General features: G+C 40.8%; 1 protein-coding gene across 1 annotated transcript in view; it reads left to right on the top strand.

The window, feature by feature from the left end:
• Window positions 1–18,630, top strand: part of STK3 (serine/threonine kinase 3) — a 359,556-nt gene that overhangs the window by 10,046 nt on the left and 330,880 nt on the right. The window lies entirely within an intron of this gene.

Genomic DNA, 18,630 nt, shown 5'->3' with positions numbered 1-18,630 from the left:
ATTGGAATCACTTTCATTGAAGAGCAAATTGTCTCATCTTTGGTTAGTGGGAGTCTCTTCAGGAGATAACATGACCCTAGCGGTTTTTGATAGTTTCCTTGTTGTCTGCTGTGATATTTGGGGCCCATCTTGTATATTTCTTGTCCTGGATCTGGAATCATCCATTTCTCCAAGAAGCCATGGTTTCTCTTAGTAAGAAGTATTTCAAGATCCTAACCTGGAGACTAATATCCTAATAACTAATATCCTGTTATTTTTAATAGCATTTTATTCATAGATAGGATAACTGATTTTTTCTTTCAAACTATGGGATATTCTGCCAAAAAATGTGATGGTACTGGTGGTTTTGAGCTCCTTTCTCTGGATAGTCTCTCCACTATACATTTATTTTCTAAGTTTGAGTCAGAAATTGGGCATATATAAATTCAAATTATGTGATATAGACTATTCAGAGCAGACTTTTATCTTTATGTTCTTCCTATTTGCTCTGGTTGCTCTTTGACCCACTATAATCCTAATACCCAGTCTCACTTTTTTCTCACCACTAAATATTTCAGATGACCTAGTGTCATTTTAAATGAAAAAGATAGAAAATAAGATAATCCAAGACAAATAACACCACTGTTGATAAGAGCAGATTTTAGGCTGGGTTCAGTAGCTCATGCACTAATCCCAGCACTGGGAGGCCAAGGCAGGCAGATTGCTTGAGCCTAGGAGTTCGAGACCAGCCTGGGCAACATGGCAAAACCTGGTCTCTACAAAAAAATTCAAAAATTAGCTGGGCATGGTGGTGCACACCTGTGGTCCCAGCCAGGAGGCTGAGGTGGGAGCATCACCTGAGCCTGGGACGTTGAGGTTCCAGTGAGTGAAGATCATGCCACTGCACCCCAGCCTGGGCTACAGAGTGAGACCCTGTCTCAAACTAAACTAAAAATAAAAAAATTAGCCAGGTGTGGTGTTTCACACCTGTAGTCCCAGCTACATGGGAGGCTGATGTGGAAGGATTGCCTGAGCCTGGGGGGTTGTGGCTGCAGCAGGCTGTGATTGTACCACTGCACTCCAGCTTGGGTGACCTGGTGAGACCCTGTTTCTACAAACAGAAAATTAGCTGGATGTGGTGGCGCATGCCTTTAGTTCCAGTGAGTTGGGAGGCTGAGGTTGGAGGATTGCTTGAGCCTAGGAGGTTGTGCTGCAGTGACTTGTAATTATACCACTTCATTCCAGCTTAGACTGCAGCTTGGGTGACAAAAAAAAAAAAAAAAAAAAAAAAAAAAAAAAAAAGTGCCGGGCGTGGGGGCTCATGGCTGTAATCCCAGAACTTTGGGAGGCTGAGGCAGGTGGATCACCTGAGGTCGGGAGTTTGAGATCAGCCTGACCAACGTGGTAAAACCCTGTCTCTACTAAAAATACAAAAAAAAAATTAGCCAGGTATGGTGGCACATACCTGTAGTCTCAGCTACTCGGGAGGCTGAGGCAGAATTGCTTAAACCCAGGAGGCGGAGGTTGCAGTGAGCCGAGATCATGCCACTGCACTCCTGCCTGGGCGACAGAGTGAGACTCCATCTCAAAAAAAAAGAAAAAAATCAATTAAAGATTCAGTTGCCTTTTTTTTTTTTTTTGATTTTTTGAGATGGAGTCTCGCTCTGTCGCCCAGGTTGGAGTGCAGTGGCGCAATCTCGGCTCACTGCAAGCTCCGCCTCCCAGGTTCACGCCATTCTCCTGCCTCAGCCTCTCCGAGTAGCTGGGACTACAGGCGCCCACCACCACGCCCGGCTAATTTTTTGTATTTTTAATAGAGACGGGGTTTCACCGTGGTCTCGATCTCCTGACCTCGTGATCCGCCCGCCTCGGCCTCCCAAAGTGCTGGGATTACAAGCGTGAGCCACCGCGCCCGGCCTCAGTTGCCTTTTTTAGTTCTCAAATCTAGCTATGGTTATTTCAGAATACTTACAATGAACTGGATTAAAATGTATGAGCCTTATAGGTGTCCATATTTCTAATAAAATTATTTCTAATTTTTATTTTACTAGAACATGAATATGTTAGGGAATTTTCAAATTTATTTTAATAGGACATGAATATGTTGAGCATTTTCAAATTTGTCTATATTTTCTGAATTTGTGATTTTTGAATAATTAGTAATTAAGAAAGTGAATGTAATAACATGTCTTAGGGATAGGGAGTATGTTGCAGTGTTTGTTAACTTTGTATAGGTTTGTTACAAGAAATGTAAAGGAATCATATCACTTTCCAGTTTATGATAAGTGGAGAAAATTTTTAGTTTATGATAAGTGGAGAAAATTCTTAGATAATAAAAATTAGAGTCCAAGGGTGAAGGAAGAAGAGAAAATTTCAGCTTCTTTTAAAACTCCTTGCCAGAAAATTATAGAGTACTTTTGGGCAAAGAGCCCAACTTAAGAGGAAATGGTATGATAGAGTTGAAAAACAAAACTTTCATTTAATTAAAAAAGCTCTTCTGTCTATTGCAGAGCATTTATTTTCTTAGGTGGTTTCAGGTCTTTATGGTGCCAATAATTAATTCAACCCCCATAAATTTAATACTGTTTTATAAAAGTAAATACACTATGAGATCATCAGATTACATCTATTTTGCTATCAAAACAGTGATACAAAGTGAAGCAATTAAGAGCTGGTGCTTTAGAGTCCGATAGATGTTGGCTCTAATCTCAGCTCTGCCATTTTCTGAAATGCAGTGGTGGGCAAGTTATTTAGCTTTTCTGTCTGAATATACTCATAAAATGGAAGTTATATACTGCCTTCTCCTTGAGTTTTGTGAAGATTAAATGAAATATTGATTGTAAAGCATTTGTCTCTGAAGACAGTTTCCAAACTGTTTAAAAAGTGTGCTGACATTGTCAGCATCTTTTGAAGAAACACATAACTTTCTTTTTTTTTTTATTATTATACTTTAAGTTCTAGGGTACATGTGCACAACGTGCAGGTTTGTTACATATGTATACATGCGCCATGTTGGTATCCTGCACCCATTAACTTATCATTTACATTAGGTATATCTCCTAATGCTATCCTTCCTCCTAATGCTATCCCTCCTCACTCCCCCCATCCTACAACAGGCCCTGGTGTGTGATGTTCCCCACCCAGTGTCCAAGTGTTCTCATTGTTCAATTCCCACCTATGAGTGAGAACATGCGGTGTTTGCTTTTCTGTCCTTGTGATAGTTTGCTCAGAATGGTGGTTTCCAGCTTCATCCATGTCCCTACAAAGGACATAAACTCATCCTTTTTTATGGCTGCATAGTATTCCATGGTGTATATGTGCCACATTTTCTTAATCCAGTCTGTCATTGATGGACATCTGGGTTGGTTCCAAGTCTTTGCTATTGTGAATTGTGCCACAGTAAACATATGTGTGCATGTCTTTATAGCAGCATGATTTATAAACTTTTGGGTATATACCCAGTAATGGGATGGCTGGGTCAAATGGTATTTCTAGTTCTAGATCCTTGAGGAATCGCCACGTTGTCTTCCACAATGGTTGAACTAGTTTACAGTCCCACCAACAGTGTAAAAGTGTTCTTATTTCTCCACATCCTCTCCAGCACATGTTGTTTCCTGACTTTTTAATGATTGCCATTCTAACTGGTGTGAGATGGTATCTCATTGTGGTTTTGATTTGCATTTCTGTGATGGCCAGTGATGATGAGCATTTTTTCATGAGAAACACATAACTTTCTAAGAGTGTAAAAAGACAATGTTCACTTCTAGTTCTAGTTGAATTTTTTAGGAAAAATCAACTTTATTACTTCAGAGCTAAACATTTGCTAAATATTTATAAAATGTTGAGCTTTTAAAAGGCAAAAGGGAGCAGGATTAAAAAAAAAAAAAATGGCCAGGCACAGTGGCTCACCTCTGTAATCCCACCACTTTGGTAGGTTGAGGTGGCCGGATCACTTGAGATCAGAAGTTCGAGAACAGCCTGGCCAACATGGTGAAACCCTGTCTCTACTACAAATACAAAAATTAGCTGGGTATGGTGTCCCATGCCTATAATCCCACCTACTTCAGAGGCTGAGGCAGGAGAATTGCTTGAACTTGGGAGGCAGAGGCTGCAGTGCCACTGCACTCCAGCCTGGGCTACAGACCAAGACTTCGTCTCAACAACAACAACAACAACAAAAACCTTTAATTTTACTAGTTTGAGGTAAAAATGTACTTCCTGTAGTTGATGTAGAAAAGATGTTTTATTTTGTGGATTCAAGATCAGACTCCATAATGTGTAATTTAGAAAATGCTTGTTATTTAATGCTAACTTTGAGACTTTGTGACATCGTTTAATAATGTTACATTGAAGGACTAAAGGATGAAAACCTTTCATGTGTTTTAAAGATGTATTTTTTTTTAACAGTATTCAAGATGAAACTGCTAGAGTAGAAGAGGTTTTTTTTTTTTTTATTAAATGGAACACTTAATTAATTTGCATAGCATCCTTGTGTAGGAACCATGATAATCTTCTCGGCATCATTAGTAGGACTTAATTTTAAATGAGATTTCACATATGAGATGAAGGATCATGCCTAGCACATAGCAGTAACACTTATGACTCATTAAGTAGCTGCTATTAGTAGTGATACAGCTACCAGCAGTGTGGTCATTAAAACCTATGCTTTAGTGGATAGGGAAATCTGCCAGAAGAGAAAAAGAGATTGACAGTTACAGAGCTGAAATCAGGTAGAAGGCACTTTATGAAGAAGAAATCTCTGTTCTCAGGCATGGAAGTTTTTTTCTCTTCTGCTGGGTTAGCACTCTTGCCAGTACCTCTTCTCCATGATTAGTTTCTTAAGAGATCTAGAGGGCAGATACCAATCGTATTAGTCTGTTTTGTGTTGCTAGTATAAAGGAATGCCTGAGACTGGGTAATTTATGAAGAAAGATTTACTTGGCTTATGGTTCTGCAGGTTGTACAAGCATGGCAGCAGCATCAGCTTAGTTTCTGATGACACTTCAGGAAGCTTTTATTCATGGCAGAAGGCATGGGGGAACAGATGTGTCACATGGAAAGAGAGAGGGACCAAGAGAGAAGAGGAGGTGCCAGGCTCTTTAAACAGCCAGCTTTCTTGTGAATTAATAGAGCGAGAACTCACTCATCGTCAGGGACAACACCAAGCCATTCATGAAGGATCCTCCCCTATTACCCAAACACCTCCTACTAGGCTCCACCTCCAACATTGGGAATCACATTTCAACATGAGATTTGGAGGGGACAAACATCGAAACTATATCACCAATTATTTTTGACGAGAGAGCTAAATCTGATTGTATAGAAAGCCTTCCTTTGTGTCTCTCTTTAAAAGCTTTTCACCAAAACAAATAACCCAAATAAAAAGTGGGCAAGGAATTTAAATAGAGATTTCTCCAAAGAAAATACATACATTGGCCAATAAGCACGTGAAAAGATGCTTGACATCACTAGTAATCAGGGAAGTGCAATCGAAACTACAACGAGATGCCACTTCATAGTCTTTAGGATGGCTAATGTTAAAAAAAAAAAAAAAACAGCAGAAAATCACAAGTGTTGGTGAGGATGTGAAGCAATTGGAGCCCTTGTGCACTGCTGGTAGGAGAGTGAAATAGTGCACCCACTGTGGGAAACAGTGTAGCAATTCCTCAAGAAATTATAAACATAGAATTACCATGTGACTCAGTAATTCCACTTCTGGGTATATACCTGATATGCTTTGGATCTGTATCCCTGCCCAAATCTCATGTCAAATTGTAATCTCCAGTGTTGGAGGTGGGACCTGGTGGGAGGTGATTGGATCATGAGGGCAGTTTCTCATGAATGGTTTAGCACCATCCCATACTGCTGGTCTTGTGATAGGGTTCTCATGAGATCTGGTTGTTTCTAAGTGTGTAGCACCTCCCCATCTGTCTCTCTTCCTCCTGCTCCGGCCACGTGGCCATGTGAAGTGCTACTCTCCGTTTGCCTTCCACCATGATTGGAAGCTTCCTGAGGCTTCCCCAAAAGCAGAGCAGAAGCTGCTATGCTTCCTGTATAGCCTGCAGAACCATGAGCCAATTAAACCTGTTTTCTTTATGCATTACCCAGTCTCAGGTATTTCTTTATAGCAGCGCCAGAATGGATTAATACAATATCCAAAAGAATTGAAAGCAGGGTCTCAAGATATTTGTGTGCCTATATTCATAGCAGCATTATGTACAACAGCCCAAAGGTGGAAGCAACTCATGTGTCCATCAGCGGATGAATGGATAAACAAAATGTGGTATATATATATGCAATGGAATATTATTCAGCCTTAAAAAGGGATAAAATTCTGATACATGTTACAACATAGATGAACCTTGAAAACATTATGCTAAGTGGAGCAAAGTACACACAAAAGGACAAATTTGTATGATTCCACTAGAATAGTCAAAGTCATAGAAACAGACAGAAAGTAGAATAGTGGTTACAAGGGACTATGGGGAAGTGGGAAATGGAAAGTTATTTAATGGGTATAGAGTTTTGGTTGGAGATGATAAAAAACGTTTTCTATACTTATAAGACTTCTGACACCAAATACATGGGATTTTCTCCCCACAGCTCTCAGCTCTCTGTCCTAGCATTTAATTCAATTTTGATACTATCTCCCTGGAGTTAGTGTCAGACACCACAGGTTAAGGACTGAGTTGTATAAGACTTCCACCACTTCAGATGCCAGTTGCAAGCCCCAGGCCTCTGGTACTTCTGACTTGGCTACAAATCAAGTTCAATCATTGGCTACAATGGTTCATTGAATGCAGGGAAACACTTTACTTACTATTACCAGTTTATTATAAAGGCACATAGGGTGAGGTCTGGAAGGGTCCCCAGTGCAGGAGCTTATGTCTCCATGGAGTTGGGGTGCATCACCCTTTCAGCATGTGGATGCGTTCATCGATCCAGAAGAAATTCTCTGAGTCTCATCATTTAGGGTTTTTATGGAGGCTTCACCCTGTAGGCATGATTGATTAAATTATTGGCCATTGGTGATTAGGTCAGTCTCTAGTCCTTCTCCCCTTCCTGGAGGTGGGGCTGAAAGTTCTGACTGTGTAATCACATGATTGGTTTCTTGGGTGACCAGCTTCCCTACCCACTCCCCTGCAGCTTTGTAGGGGCCTACCAAGAGTCATCTCATTAGCATAAGCTCAAATATGTTTGAAAGGGACTTATTATGAATAGCAAAAGATAATTCTTCCACCCCTATCATTCAGGAAATTCCAAAGGTTTTAGGGGCAGTGTGCCAGGAATTTCTTACTAGATCACCATATTATAGATGATGAAAAAGTTTGGGAAATGGGTAACAGTAATTGTTGCACAACAGCTGAATGTACGGATCACTGAATTGTACATGTTAAAATAGTAAACTTTATGTTGTGTATATTCTGCCACAAGAATAAAAAAAAGCCTTTAGCCAGTCATAAACAGCTCTCTCCTTTCTTCTGAGCTTTTCCTGAGTCTCTTCAAAACTGAAGAGACATCCTTAGCAGAAGTTACAACCTGTACACAAACTTGCAAACTGCTGTTCCAAGGTTGGAAACAGAGAAAAGAAAGAAAGAGGACCAAATATAGTCCCTTCATTTTTTCTGCGCTAAAGCCTTTTATGACTGACTGAGCTGTTTCATGTGTTTTGGTATTTGCAGACTTTTCAGAAACAGCTCCAGTCCTCTCACTTCACACTTTCTTTCCTGTTCTGCCCTCATGTTTTCATATAATTTAACGCAGATGCTTTCTGCTACTTCGTAGAGAAGATTGAAATACAGTGGCTGGTAGGAAAAGGTGCTGCCTTATATACTTTCATCTTAATTTCATTTGATTATTGTTCTACATAATTTTTGCTTCTGTCACAAGACAATTTCTTCTTCCTTTTGTCTGACCTTTGAACATGTCCCTTTTCATAGCTCTTAGGACTTTATTCCTGTAATCACACTTTTGCCCCCCAGTTTAAAAATCTGTTTCTACGAGTGTATTCTGTTTCAGCCTTCCAACATTCGCAGGCCTTGTTTATTAATGAAACTACTCTAGGTTGCAAATTAGTCATTGTTTTGGCAAGACCAGAAACTTTTTCTCTGTTCTTAAGATTCCTCATATCTGTTTCTTGACGTTTTCTCTGGCATTTTAATTCTCCTGTTCTCTGTTTCTCTGCTTTATGTTCGGTTATGAACTGATCTTCACAGTGCATAATTGACAGTGACTTTGCATTTTCTATCTTTTCCTCCTTTATTTATTTTGCATAGTTATTTCCTTGGTGAGTTTATCTACTCTAATGGCTTCAATTTGATTGAAATGACCCACAAATACTTTTGAGACTTGGAATTTTTGTACTCAGTCTTATTCACTATTTCCAGTCTCCTAAAGAACATTTGATTACTGGTCGGGTACAGTGGCTCACGCCTGTAATCCCAATACTTTGGGAGCCCGAGGTGGCTGGATCCCTTGAGGCCAGGAGTTTGAGACCAGCTTGGCCAACATGGCGGAACCCCATTCCTACTAAAAATACAAAAAATTAAACGAGCATGGTGGTGTGCTCCTGTAATCCCGGCTACTCGGGAGGCGGGGGCACGAGAATTGTTTGGACTCGGGAGACAGAGGTTGCAGTGAGCCAAGATCATGCCATTGCACTCCAGCCTGGGCAACAGAGTGAGACTCTGTCTCCAAAACAAAACAAAAACCCCCAAAACCAAAAACCCAAATATTTGATTCCTGTCTCCTTAAAGGCATTATGTTCAGAATTGAATCCTCACCTTCTACCTAATCTTTTTTTTTTTGAGACAGAGTCTTGCTGTGTTGCCCAGGCTGGAGTGCAGTGGCGCGATGTCAGCTCACTGCAAGCTCTACCTCCCGGGTTCACGGCATTCTCCTCCCTCAGCCTCCCGAGTGGCTGGGACTACAGGCACCCGCCACCATGCCCAGCTAATTTTTTGTATTTTTAGTAGAGACAGGGTTTCACTGTTAGCCAGGATGGTTTTGATCTCCTGACCTTGTGATCCTCCTGCCTTGGCCTCCCAAAGTGCTGGGATTACAGGCGTGAGCCACTGTGCTTGGCCCACCTAATCTTTACTAATTGGCGTCGTCACTTTTTCCAGTTCACATTTGGTGTGTGATTCTTTCCTCTGCTTGCTTTCCTGTATTATTTACTGTTACTTAGGTCTTTTAAGACTCAAGGTAGAGAAGTACATCGATTGTCTTCAGTAATAGAAGTTTATTGTGAGGATACGTGGGAAATGTGCATGGGGTAACATGCTCTCTCTGAGCTCCAGTGTTTTCTAATACTGGGTTGTGTAACAGGCTCCATTAACACAGGGACTAACAGCTTAGAGTCATTTGGAATAATGATTTGAGCTCCAGTGACCTTTGTCTTTGTTCAGTTAGCATGTATACTTTGCTGAAATCTAAGATTAATTGGGTCATTTTGCAACCATAAAATTTAGAATATCCCCATTGGCCCTTTCAGCCCTGGTAGGGATGCTTTTGGCCTTTGCATCGACTTCTAGCCATAAATGTGTATTTTTTATTGCTGTGGTAGCAAAACTGATTTAAGTTGAAGCAGGTCATGGTTAGCCATAAGCGTTTATATAGGAAGATAGATTTTTTTTTTCCCATAAAGGCACTGTTTTAAGTCACAGACATTTTGAGGTTCCTTTAGGTCTCCAGGAGTTAGCAAATTTGTTTTCATTTGTTTATTCATTTATTTATTAAAGTTATTTAAACAGTAGTGTGTGAGGTTCTGTGGTAGGTATTTAATGGAAATAGGCTAGATAAGACATGATCCATATCTTTGTGGAATTCGTATTCTAGCTCTAGTGATATTCTCATATAGTACATAATAATGAAAGGAATAATGAATCACTGTACTAAGTACTATAATAGAGGCAAGTGCCAAGTGCTGTGGGACCGTAGTAGACAGTGGGACTAGTTCTTTGTGTATGTGTGTGTGCTTGTGTGGATGGGTGGGGACAGTGGTAGAAGTGAGGAGGTGATTTCTTTAAACTTCCCAGAGAAGATTTTTGATTGTATGGAAGTGGTTAATTTTTACAGGCAGAGAGAAGGGGAAGATCATGTTGTAAGAGAAAATGGTGATACAGAGGTAGGGCCTGTATTATCTCATCATGAAGAGATAGCTGCTAGTCCCTTCTCAAATCAGTTATGAAGGTCTCCTACATTATCTTCATTCGTTCATTTTCCAACACAAAATTTGAATGCCTTTCCCATTCCTGTGTTCTACTGTCTATTTCTTGTGTAACATACAAGTGACTGCACACTATCTGCTTTTTATATTACAGTTATTATTATTTTTTGGAGACGGAGTTTTGCTCTTGTCGCCCAGGCTAGAGTGCAGTGGCATGATCTCGGCTCACTGCAACCTCTGCCTCCTGGGTTCAAGCGATTCTCCTGCCTTAGCCTCCCGAGTAGCTGGGATTACAGGCGCCACCAATGGCCATGCCTGGCTAATTTTTGTATTTTTAGTAGAGACGGGGTTTCACCATACTGGCCAGGCTCGAACTCCTGACCTCTGGTGATCCGCCCGTCTCGGCCTCCCAAAGTGCTGGGATTACAGGCGTGAGCCACCGCGCCCGGCCTATATTACAGTTATTGTGGGAGTTTTAAAATGTTATGTGAGAATTCAGGACCTTTAAGGAGTAGTTCACTCTGGCTAGGCTGTAGGAAACAGAAATGAGATGACTGAGAAGGTCTTAGGTTCCGCAGTTAGTTATGATTTTTGTCTTGCATGTAGTGAGAAATGATCTGCTTTTGAAATATCTCTTGAATTATTTCCCATCATTCTCACTATTTTTAGCTCAGATCTTTATCACCAGATTTTTGCAAGGAGCAAAACTACCCCCTAGTTTTGCACGTTTCCAGTTCTCTTATGAAATTTGGCTTATAGGACATTTAGAAGATTAGGAAGAAGTCCCTGGAGGAAGAATATCTTGGTTCATCTTATACGGTCAGCAGTGTTCCACCATTAGCATAACCGCCATAATTTAGCACTTCAGAATTTTATTCTCTGATTCTCTCATACCACATTTTCCTAATAACATAAATGAAATTGCTGTTGACCTAGACCAACCATTATGTAATATGGCATAGTGATTTGGAATTTAGGAAGCATAAAACAAGCTAAAAGTTCATCTGTTTAATATTTCTTGAGTGCATACATTGTATAGCACTGGGAGAAGAGAAACTACTGAATCCTATGCTCTAGAGGCTCATAGGTTAATGGCTGTAATAGTGTATTTCAAAGTAGAGATAACTAGTTGAGTTGAAGATAAGAAATTCCTGGGAACACTTCCAAAAGGATATCTACCTTGAAGAAGGTGACTATTGTGTTATACTTGATAGTAACTGATGCAACTGATACAGTCCACTTTCGTGTTTACTAGCATCCTAACAATGAGAGACACCATATTGTATCTGGGACAGGGTTTATTTGGTTTGATTCTGTTTTGCCATTTATTACCCAAGTGACTGAGGAAGTCATTTAAGTCTTAATGTTTTCTTATCTAAAAACTGAGAATATCGTAGTAACTACCAAAAAGGTTGTTATAGGGATTAAATAAGAAAATGCTTGTTTGGCCAGGTGTGGTGGCTCACGCATGTAATCCCAGTACTTTGGGAGGCTGAGGTGGGCGGGTCACTTGAGGCCAGAAGTTCGAGACTAGCCTGACCAACATGTTGAAACCCCATCTCTACTAAAAATACAAAAATTAGCCAGGCGTGGTGGTGCACACCTGTAATCCCAGCTACTTGGGAGGCTGAGGTGGGAGGATTGCTTGAACCTGGGAGGCGGAGGTTGCAGTGAGCAGAGATTGCACCACTACACTCCAGCCTAGGCAACAGAGTGAGACTCTGTCTCAAAAAAAAAAAAAAAAAGAAAGAAAATGCTTGTTTAAGTGTCAGCACAATGCCAAAACAAGAACCTAATAAATGTCAGCTACCTTTATTATTATGTTTCATTTAGCTTTTATTCATCTATCTTTCCCACTAGATTGGGAGCCTCTTGGTTATCAAGGGCTATAACTTAATTTTTTTTGTATTACCCTAGCAGGTAACTTATTGTCTACAAATTCAGTAAGTGTATATTGAATGAATATAATGGACTAATTTTTTAAAACTGATTTTATAATTTTTTGTACCCATTTTAAAGATTCATTTTAGAAGTATTAGCTTTCCTAAATATAGTAAGGCTATGTTATTGCTCAGCAGCAAAAAATTAAACGAGCAAAAAAATAAGACTGATTAATAGGTTATTGTTTTTACTATTTCTTTTCTTTTTTTTTTTATTTTTATTTTTGAGACGGAGTCTCGCTCTGTTGCCCAGGCTGGAGTGCAGTGGTGCGATCTTGGCTCACTGCAAGCTCTGCCTCCCGGGTTCATGTCATTCTCCTACCTTAGCCTCCCGAGTAGCTGGGACTGCAGGCACCCCCCCACCATGCCCGGCTAATTTTTTGTATTTTTAGTAGAGATGGGGTTTCACCATGTTAGCCAGGATGGTGCTCTTGATCTCCTGACCTCATGATCTGCCTGCCTTGGCCTCCCAAAGTGCTGGGATTACAGGCGTGAGCCACCATGCCCGGCCTGTTTTTACTATTTCTGATTGCCATGGCCAGTTTATTCATTCAAAATATAGAAGAGGCCTTTCTTTTTTCAGTGTATAAGATGATTTTATTGAATGCATTTCATGAAATAATTATTGAATCAGGCAAATAAATTTTAATTTTATTATGTGAGATACAATTTTAAAGGTTTTCCCCTAATAACAGAAAAAACTGAATGTTTATTTGAGAAACCTTATGAAACAAAAGCATAGAGAGAATCATACCCCAAGGGAAACCCTGTTATCTGGAATTCTAAAACCTTTACATGCAACAAGTATGTATTGTTCTTATTATGTTCCAGGTACAGTTTTTTTGTGCTGGGGATAAAGCAGTGAATGAAACAAAGTCTGTCAGTATTTGGTAGAAGTACACACATATGCAAACACGCACATACACACACAGATGCTCACATTTAAAAAATGAAAATGGTTCAATTCTGTACATATTATTTTGTAACCTGCCTTTTTTTCTCTTAGAAGTATATTGTGAATTCTTTTTATATCAATGAGTTTTCTACAACATGATTTTTAGTGGCTACTTGGTATCTCATGGAATGAATGTTCTATAACTAATATTTTATGTTTGGACATTCAATTTCCTTCTAAATTTTGTTATAAATAATTTACAATGAATACCCTTTTTTGTCTCTAATTATTTCTAAGAACAATTTAATTAGATTTAATTCCTATTGTTTACTCTTTAAAAATCTTTTTATTATGGAGAACTTTAAACATAGTTTAGCAAAGTAGAGAAGGTGAACCTATATGTATTCATTACCCAGTTTCAACAATTATTAATTCCTTGGCCAATCTTACATAATATATTCCCCTACATATACTGCATCCTTTATTATTTTGAAGTAATCTCAGATATATTCTTAACTTGTAGCATGCATCTCTAAATGATAAGAATATTAAATTATTACCATATTAGCATTATCTGTGGTATAATTTGAAATGTAACTTATTCTTGAAATTATAAAAAATTAGGAAGAATTTGGAGAAAATGGAGACTATTTTATGCAGAATCTCCACCTCCCCTCAAGATTTAGAAAACTTTGTATTGAGAGCTAGGAAAAAATTTTGACAGAATTATTTTTTCCTTTTTTATTTTTTTAAGAGACAGGGTCTTGCTGTGTAGTCCAGGCTGCAGTGCAGTGGCACAGTCATAGCTCACTATAACCTCATACTCCTGGGCTCAAGGGATTCTCCTGCTTCAGCCTCCTCAATAGCTAGGACTACAGGCATCCATTACTATGCCTGGCTAATTTTAAAATGTTTTGTAGAGACAGGATCTCGCTACGTTGCCCAGGCTAGTTTTGAATTCCTGGCCTTAAGCAGTCCTTCCACCTCGGCCTTCCAAAGTGCTGGAATTGCAGGTATGAGCCACTGTTTCTGGCTGGAAATTCTTACATTGAACAGGAAACAACAAAAATGAGATACAACAAGCTTACTGTTTTGAAGTGCTAGAGAATTTGGATGTCACTAAAAAAAAAAAAAGGCATATCCTAATGTGTCTGGAATTAGTGGGTTCTTGGTCTCACTGACTTAAGAATGAAGCCGTGGACCCTCGTGGTGAGTGTTACAGTTCTTAAAGATGGTGTGTCCGGAGTTTGTTCCCTCTGATGTTTGGAGTTTCATTCTTCTGGTGGGTTCGTGGTCTCGCTGACTTCAGGAGTGAAGCTGCAGACCTTTGCAGTGAGTGTTACAGCTCTTAAGGCAGCGTGTCTGGAGTTGTTCGTTCCTCCCGATGGGGTCATGGTCTCCCTGGCCTCAGGAGCTGCAGACCTTTGAGGTGAGTGTTACAGCTCATAAAGGCAGTGCAGACCCAAAGAGTGAGCAGCAGCAACATTTATTGCAAAGAGCGAAACAACAAAGCTTCCACAGTGTGGAAGGGGACCCGAGCAGGTTGCCGCTGCTGGCTTGGGCAGCCTGGTTTTATTCCCTTATCTGACCCCACCCACATCCTGCTGATTGGCCCATTTTACAGAGAGCTGATTGGTCCATTATATAGAGAGCTGATTAGTCCATTTTCACAGGGTGCTGATTGGTACGTTTACAATCCTTGAGCTAGACAAAGAGTGCTGATTGGTGTATTTACAATCCTCTAGCTAGACGTAAAAGTTCTTCAAGTCCCCACTAGATTAACTAGACACAGAGCACTGATGGGTGCATTTACAAACCTTGAGCTAGACACAGGGTGCTGATTGGTGCATTTACAAACCTTGAGCGAGACACAGAGTGCTGATTGGTGTGTTTACAAACCTTGAGCTAGACACAGAGTGCTGATTGATGCATATACAATCCTCCGGCTAGACATAAAAGTTCTCCAAGTCACCACCCGACTCAGGAGCCCAGCTGGCCTCACCTAGTGGATCCCATGCCAGGGCCATGGGTGGAGCTGCCCACCAGTCCCACGCTGTGCACTTGCACTCCTCAGCCCTTGGGCAGTCGATGGGACTGGGCGCTGCGGAGCAGGGGGCAGCGCCTGTCCTGGAGGCTCTGGCCGCATGGGAGCCCACCACGGGGGTGGAGCTCTGGCATGGTGGGCTGCAGGTCCCAAGCCCTGCCCTGTGGGGAGGTGGCTGAGGCCCGGCGAGAATTTGAGCTCGGCGCGGGAGGGCTGGCAGTGCTGGGGGACCCAGCATCCCCTTCGCAGCTGCTGGCCCGGGTGCTAAGCCCCTCACTGCCCGGGGCTGGCAGCATCAGCTGGCCACTCCGAGTGCGGGGCCCGCCGAGCCCACGCCTACCCAGAACTGGTGCTGACCTGTGAGTGCCGCGCGCAGCCCCGGTTCCCACCAACACCTCTCCCTCCACACCTTCCTGCAAGCAGAGGGAGCCGGCTCCGGCCTTGGCCATCCCAGAAAGGGGCTCCCACAGTGCAGCGGCAGGCTGAAGGGCTCCTCAAGCGTGGCCAGAGCAGACGCCGAGGCTGAGGAGGTGCTGAGAGCGAGTGAGGGCTGCTAGCACGTCATCACCTCTCAATCCCCCCTCTAAACAGGACACCCTAACTGCTGTTGGGAATTTGGCCGATGACCGCTCTAACTACTTCCTGCTGGATAGGGCCGATGAAGGGGCCCTGCAGTTGTAATGTCCTCCAGAGGGGAGCTCTCTAGGTCAGTGAAAGTGCTTAGAGAGCAGGTCAGTCCAGGGGTCCTCGGTAGAAGTTGTTAGTTGAACTCATTTGGGGTTCCATTTGTAAGACCATCTGTAGCTTGGTGGCCTCGATTCTAGAGGAAACAAATTCAACAAGAAGGTTAAAAATACAGGGTCCAAAGGCGAGTAGCAGCAAGATGGCTGCCACGGGACCTAGAAAGGGGAGAAGCCATGTTGCCCAACTCCAGAGGTTAGTATAAGAATTTGAAAGGCGTCTGATTTCAGAAGCCTTTTCCTGTAAACGCTGGGCGGCATCTTGTACTATCCCTGGCTGGTTGGTGTAAAAACAACACTCTTCCCCTAAGAAGGTGCAGAGTCCTCCTTTCTCGGCTGTGAGGAGGTCTAGGTCTTGGCAGTTTTGGAGAGTCACTGCTGCTAAAAAGTCTATTTGGGATTGTAGAGTAAGGATAGATTTCATTATGTCTTGAAAACTGTCTGAAGAATCCTTTGAGAGTGTGTGGTAGTAGGATATTGAAGTAGATAAACTGGCTATTCCGGTTCCTGTAGCAGTAGCCATTCCTAACCCTATAAGTAGGGGTGTTAGTTGTATGGCTCTGTGCTGACGGACTTGAGCTTTGAGGGGTACTGATAGGGTCTGATTTCCTGGGGCAATGTTAATGTTGGGACTTGGAAAGATTAAGGTGCAGATGACGGTCTGGTTAGTGGGGAGGCAGATAAAGGTTGACATTCCATATAAGAAGAATATACCTTGGCTGGGTAGACAGAACTTTACCCTGGCTTTTAAAGAAATAGAGTACACTGTTTTTTCTTTACTATTTCTATCTCCCTTTCTTTTTGACTTCTTCGTTGTCTCTCTCTCTCTCTCTCTCTCTGACTTTCTGTCTCTTTCTCTTTTCCCTTTCTGCTTGTCTTTCCCTGCCTCTGCCAGCAGCTTATGCTGCTGCTGTTCCCTCTCCTTCCCCTTTTGATGGCTTTGGCAATGTAAGACTGCCATCTCCTTGGGTTTTTGCACTGCGTATAATACTAATGTTTAAAAATTATTTGACTCAGTATATTTCCATTGCCAGTATAATAGGAGATTATGCTCTTCCCTATTTAATGAGATAGACAAATGATAGATGTCTTAAGTCTGTTTGTGCTGCTATAACAAAATGCCATAGTCTGGGTAATTTATAAAGAAGAGAAATTTATTTACTCACAGTTCTAGAGACTGGAAGGTCCAAGATCAAGCTGCCAGCAGGTTTGGTTGTCCAATAAGGGCTGCTGTCTGCCTCCAAGATAGTGCCTTGTTGCTATATCCTCTGGTGGTGAGGAATGCTGTGTTTTCACATTGTGAAAGGACAAGGGTGAAATCTCTTTTATTAGGGCCTTAATCCCATTCACGAGGTGAGGAGCCCTCATGACCTAATTACCTCTTAAAGGCCCAACTTTTTTTAAAGGGTCTTGCTCTGTTGCCTAGGTTGGAGTGTGGTGGCACGATCATAGCTCACTATAACCTTAAACTTCTGAAAGTACCCCACCTTTTAATACATGACATTGACGTTTAGATTCAGCACCTGGATTTTGGAGGGGACATATCCAAAACATAGCAATAGGAAAACCAGATTGCATTTGCTAGTTGCTTATTTTAAAAAGATAATTCTAGAGTATGTCTGCCTAAGCATATAAGAAATCCTCCCTCTTAACTTCCAGGAGAGGTACTTTGTGGGTGACTTGTTCTCCACAAAATTCCCAAGCAGCTAGAAGAGTGCATGCTCTAAAGGCACTCAGTCAAGAATAACATTTTTGGGGGCCTTTGATTAAAAACATTACCTTTATGATGATATTCTGAGGTGTTAAAATTCACAATATGTCAAAGACAGATGAAACTATGTACCTTATATTGTGTTTGCCAAGTCAGGAAAATAGAAAATTGTGTTGTATGTGTATTTTATATTGACTTTTAATTATGAGATTTTTTTAACTGTAAGAATTTTAAAAGTAGACAATATAAAAATTATTTAAAATTAATTCATAACTGAAAAGATTTTCATTTAAAACACCGGAAAGAGAAAGAGGAAATAAAGACAAAATGACATAAAACATGAATTGTTTACCAAAATAAATCATGTGTTTTCACTTGACCAATGCCTCACAGATTGTCTTTTTGCCTAAGTTAGTAACATTCCAATTGTTCCACATATGGAGAAAATGAGATTTGTGGACTAATAGAGAATTCTTGTGTTTACTGGATTCATTTGGGGGATCTTTGACTTATTTGTTTAAAGTGAGCCAGATTATGAGCTGCCTTGAAGCAAACTTTTAACTCCTGGAGAATCATGTAGCCATTGGATTACTTGTTTGGTTTAATATTAATGAGATTTGTTAATATAGTGCTGCCTCTATCGCTGTATCATGTGGATGGCTTCATCTTGAGCTTAGCCATGAAGGTGAAGTCTCTTTGATTTCTAAGGCACAATTGTCAATTTTTAAAAAAGATTGCTTCTCTTTCTGTAGGAATATGCTCTTTAATGGTTCACAAAATGTTCCTACTTTATTCCTTCTCCCTGCTCATTAGTCCCTCCCTCTTTTAAAATTTCTTTCTCTGCTTGGTCTATTTCATCAACCATTCTTTTGCTAATATCTTTAACTTCCTTATATCATTGTTCTGTGGCATCTGCCTGGAAAACGCTAACTCTGGACAAATTCTACTGTCAGAGTTCTGAGCAACATTGAAGAAAATACACAAACTCTAAGATTGCCAGCTTGTCAATTTCTACTAGAAAAACCGGCTGAAGTTTTAAAAGATAGGATCATTAATATTTTTATATAATAAAGTTCATGTTCTCTAAGTGTTCAGTTTGACAAGTTTTGACAAAGTGTGTATAATCCTGTAACTCACCCAAATCAAGATTTAG

The sequence above is a fragment of the Nomascus leucogenys genome, chromosome 16, assembly GCF_006542625.1.
Source record: "Nomascus leucogenys isolate Asia chromosome 16, Asia_NLE_v1, whole genome shotgun sequence".
In the NCBI taxonomy this organism is placed as follows: Eukaryota; Metazoa; Chordata; class Mammalia; order Primates; family Hylobatidae; genus Nomascus; species Nomascus leucogenys.
This window is presented reverse-complemented; position numbering and strand designations above follow the sequence as displayed.